Source organism: Mus caroli, chromosome 4, assembly GCF_900094665.2.
Source record: "Mus caroli chromosome 4, CAROLI_EIJ_v1.1, whole genome shotgun sequence".
In the NCBI taxonomy this organism is placed as follows: domain Eukaryota; kingdom Metazoa; phylum Chordata; class Mammalia; order Rodentia; family Muridae; genus Mus; species Mus caroli.
In genome coordinates, this window is record NC_034573.1 from 9,972,066 (window position 1) to 9,976,834 (window position 4,769).

The 4,769-nt window shown below is 38.4% G+C and overlaps 1 non-coding gene across 1 annotated transcript; it reads right to left on the reverse strand.

The window, feature by feature from the left end:
- Positions 1–516: 516 nt before the first annotated feature.
- LOC115030995 lies at positions 517–647 on the reverse strand. Its single transcript, XR_003836587.1, has one exon. It is a non-coding gene; the product is annotated as a small nucleolar RNA SNORA17 (small nucleolar RNA).
- Between the last annotated feature and the right edge of the window lie 4,122 nt (positions 648–4,769).

Genomic DNA, 4,769 nt, shown 5'->3' on the forward strand with positions numbered 1-4,769 from the left:
TGTGCTTCCCAGGTGAGGTGCAGGGCCAGCTTTCCTTTTCTCATTAAACCAGGGCCAACTCTGCTTTCCCTAGGCACTGAGGGCAAACGGAAGGCAACCATACGGCAGACAAGAGGCAGGTGCTGCTCTTTTGCTGTGATGACCTGGGCTAGCGCTCTCTCTCTGTTGCTGTCCTCATGACAGCAGACTAATGGTTGTCTCTGGCTTGCTCTTCTTGCAGGAACCACAGGCATGATCCCATGTGTGTGTGTGTGTGTGTGTGTGTGTGTGTGTGTGTTTAGGGGTGTCATTTGTCTCAGCCTCACTCCTGCCTGAGGCCTGATGTTCCAGGCTGGGTTCTTCTAATTTCTGGCTTGCTCTGGCCAGGCAAGGTTTGTCTCATTTCTGGGTCACTCTCAAGCTGGGAGCCTATCCAGCCCTGTGTAGTGCTAGGCTGGTGGTCCTCTCAGGGTAACTAGCTGTCCTGGCCCCCTGACCCCTGATTGATTGTCTTCTCAGGCTTGCTTTTGTTCAGGGGATGTTAGGGTACTAATCGTTCAAATGTTCATAGATCAGAACACTGAGCATAGACACAGCCTCTCGGCTTTTTCCACCTATTGATACACATGTAACACAGCAGCCACACCTGCAAGGCCAATAGGGGCAGAGAATAAAGATTTCTTAATCTCCATTTAACTCAGGCCAAAAAGCATACATGCCTTTTGATGCTAGTGACTGGGCTGCACTCATTTCTATCAATAATCAGCAAACATTTTTTTTTTAAAAATGGTGTTTATTGTTAGGCTTACAATAATGAGACTTACTGGCTTTGTTTAAATGTGATGGGTTATTTCTCATAAAGAAACTCAGGTAAGTGTGTTTTCCTGTGGTTTGTGGCTTTTATTAGCTTTCCAGGAAGCAAACAAAAACAAGGTAAGCCTCTCCTTAGCCTAAAAAGTAGCAGTAGACAACAGGGGAGCAGCTGTGGCCATCAACAGAAGGGAAAATTCTGATAGAAGCATCCTAGCTCAAGGAGTCATTGGTTTAAAACTCTGAGATTTCTGTTGTCTTCCTTGTCTTCATCATTCATCAATGGCATCTTGTTAAATGTCTTATCTCTTCCCTTTGTTCTTTACTCTTTGTATTTCATGTCAGATTCTCTGACACATGGACCTGTGCTAAAACCCATCAATGTACTTGTTGTGCTATATTTATAGGCACAGAGGTGTTGTCATCTGTTACTATGCAAGTGATGGCTCTCCATGTCTCATCATGCCCCTCCCATCACTTATGTGTAGCTCAATGTGGAAAGCTTTTATTGTTTCTTGTCCTAAGGAAACCATCTCATCAGCTCATTAGTAAATTATATCAGCAAATATTAAAAGCTTTATGGTGCATACAGTGTGGTTTTTAGAATTAGGTCTTTTCATGAATGTTGACAACTTTTGCATCTTCAAGTAAGATAGATAAAGACTTGTCTAAGTTTTCTGACTTAAAGCACAATACAAATAAAACTAATTAATCCTAGAGGCAAAAAGAACTTGTTTTTGGACATAGCTCACAAAGTATCTTGGCTGTCAGTTTGGGGCTAAATGTAAACCTTGAGTCAGGGTTTAAATTCATTTACTCCTGGCAAAATATGACTTCCTGCTTCTAAGAATAAAGGCTTGAAAAGTCTTATTAAAGGAAGGCTCCAAAAAGACTTCTTAACTTCAAACAGGTCTTACAAAACAATGTTCTGATGAGTTAAGTGCACATGAATTAGAAGCATATGTATTAAATTTTCCTTAAAATACACATGGGTTTAAAAATTAAGGGTGGGAGGAAGTTTTGGCAAAAAATCTATTTTAGGTTTGCCTAAATCCAAACCATTCGAAAAGTAATGCTAGGAAATGGGACAAAAGAATGATGAAAATTCTTAAACAGTTTGGAGAATCAAGGATGTTTTATTTTATTTTTTAATGATTTAAGCTTGGTTCGGTAAGAAATGCTGAAAATGCTTTTCTAAAATGAAGGGAAAACCGCCTGGGAGCAAGATATGTTTTCTGAACACTACAGATCCTTGAGAAAAAGTTGGAAGATCTTGACAGTCTTAAATAAGGCCAGACAGACTGGAGAAATGAAGTTCAGCTCATGGGAGCTGTGACTTTGAACCATTGCTTGTGTCCAACCCAGAAACACAATGGTCAACAAAATCTCCACAACTTTATTCTTTCTTTTAGTCTCACCTATTGTTGATCTCATTTGTGTAAACACACACACACACACACACACATACAGAGAGAGAGAGAGAGAAAACTGAGTACTCATTGGATAGATAACATTTGTCCAGCATGTTAAATGTACCAGGGCTATAGCACTCACTAAAACACAGAAAGGCAATAAATAAAACACAGAAAGTGCCTGATTTGTTTGATGTAAACCTGAAAACCAAAATAAAACAACAAAACAACAAACAAAAACTTCAAAAAAACAAAAACAAAAAACAAATTCAGATTAAAATTTCAGTAAATTCTATTCTTGAGAAGCTAATATTTATAGCTCCCAAGTCTAACCAGTTCTGACAGTTTCCTCTTAATAGATATCAAAGTCTTGAAATTGTCATTAAAATGCTCGCCACACTGAGCTCTGAGCCAGTCATAGAATCCCAGTGAACTACAGAATAGTCATTCACTTGGTCCAGTGACAGTTACAACAAGACATTAAAAAAAAAAATCTACAAAGTGAAATGGAAAGCCATGTCAAAAGCTTCAAATCAGAACTCTTATAAATACAAAAGCGTCATTTTCATGCAATTTGTTTCATCTTGGCTTGGTGAGCAAGTAGGCACAAAGACAAACCAGAAACGGGTGTCTGGACGTGTTAAAGTCCTCTTTAGTTCAGCAAGTAGTTGCTTACATATTTTTGTTATTCTAAGGATTATGATAAGGACCTGGTTAAAATGATAAATGAAAAGTTTAATTCATTTTACTGTAGGTCCAATTTTTAGGCCTGAGAACTTAACACTTAAGCTTTGACTCAATGCTAATCTTAGCGATTAATGCATGTCCTGGGTTCAAATAAAGCATCCATAAATGTTAGTGCTAGTATAAACTTGAACAATTTACATAATCTCTTTAATCTACAATTTGTATGTTGAAAAATGATGTTGTTATTAATTTCCCCTGCAGATTTGATAGGAATTGATATAAAATCTAGAAATTAGTACAAAAGATTGTGGTTTCCTTCATTAGTATTGAAATTATAACGTTTTAGAAGAACAGAAGACACAGTGTAGGGTTGCTCTTCAATAGAGCAGAAGTAAAGTGCTCTTTACTCTGTAGCATATCACCCAAAGACAATAGCTTAAAACAATGACTACTTAATCCATAATCTGTACATCGACTCTTGTGAACTAAATTATCTGGGAGTGGATGGTCTCGAAGGAGCTCAGTCATGTCTAGAGCCTCAGTTGAACAGCTGAGAGACCTGGCATGTTCAACTGTATCTTGTCTAAAAGTACAACTGAAGGAGAATCTTCTAAAGCAGATTGTTAAAAATGAACCATCCCGATGAAATTGATACTCCAAGTCATTTTAATATAGGTGCTTCACTTTATCCCCCTTCTTCCACATCCGAAGAAGCCCTGTCTTAAATATGATGGGTTGAGTTGTCTGGGTGAGAAAGGGCAGGCATGCTCCATGGTTAAACCAAAATACAACAAGAACAAATATGAACATGGCTCCTGGTATGTGGAAGGAGAAAGGAAAGCAGAAGAGAAAAAGAAAAGGGAGAAGAGAGGATTGCGAAGAAGTTTTTGGAAGACAGGATGATGTGGGCTGAATGGAAGCTCCATACACTGCCCATGATTTTTGAGGCTTGTGATTGAAATAGAACATTAGGTTGTAAAATTAATGCTACAAATAAGAACAGCCATAAATATCAGACTTATTGCATAACAGCCTTTCCACATTAATTCAATACACAGCACTTGCTGAGCTCGTGGGTGAGTTAGGAGCTCGGATGTCTGAGCGCTCCTGGAAATCATGCATCAAAGACCTTCTACTTACTCACGTGGATAAGCCCCAGGGTCTAATAAATGCTCTCAATCACTAAGAAACCATCATGTTTTGTTGTGACTTGGACAGGAATAGATCAATAGCCCTCTAACATGTTCATTATGTTTAATATTTTATGCACATGTAAGATGACTGATCATCTAAACTGCTCGGATGTGATTACTCATCTCAAGTTCTGTTCATGGCCTGCTTGTTTGCAAAAGGGCTTTGTTATTAAGAAGCGTAATGAAGTACTCTAGGTTTATTTTCAGCCATAAAGAAAAGATCCATTCAATTCTCGAGAGTTTTGAAGATGCTGAAGGGGGTAAATATCGCCACTGGCCTACAATTACTAAATGTCTATACCTGAGATTTTCCAATACAGTAATTCTGGTACATTCCAATGTTATGCATTCACCCGTGAGTCTCTGAAAGATAAACTCAACAGAGAAAGGAATTTGAACAAACACTGTGGGATTTAACAATATTTTATTCAACAGATTTGGATGACATGTCTCACTGGGATGAGTCTCTGTTACTCTTGCTGAGTTCGGAAGTTTCACTCTCCACCTCTGACCCACCTCATATCCTGAGAACTACAGCACTATTCACTATTTGGAAAGGAGTCAAGTGCCATGTTCAAAACTTTAGGTTATTATTTCTTCTAATCTAGACCTATTTCCTCATTTTCTCCCATTTTCCTCTTTACCTTGCTCACTTTTGTTACTGAAGATTTCCTTAACCTCTTCCTCA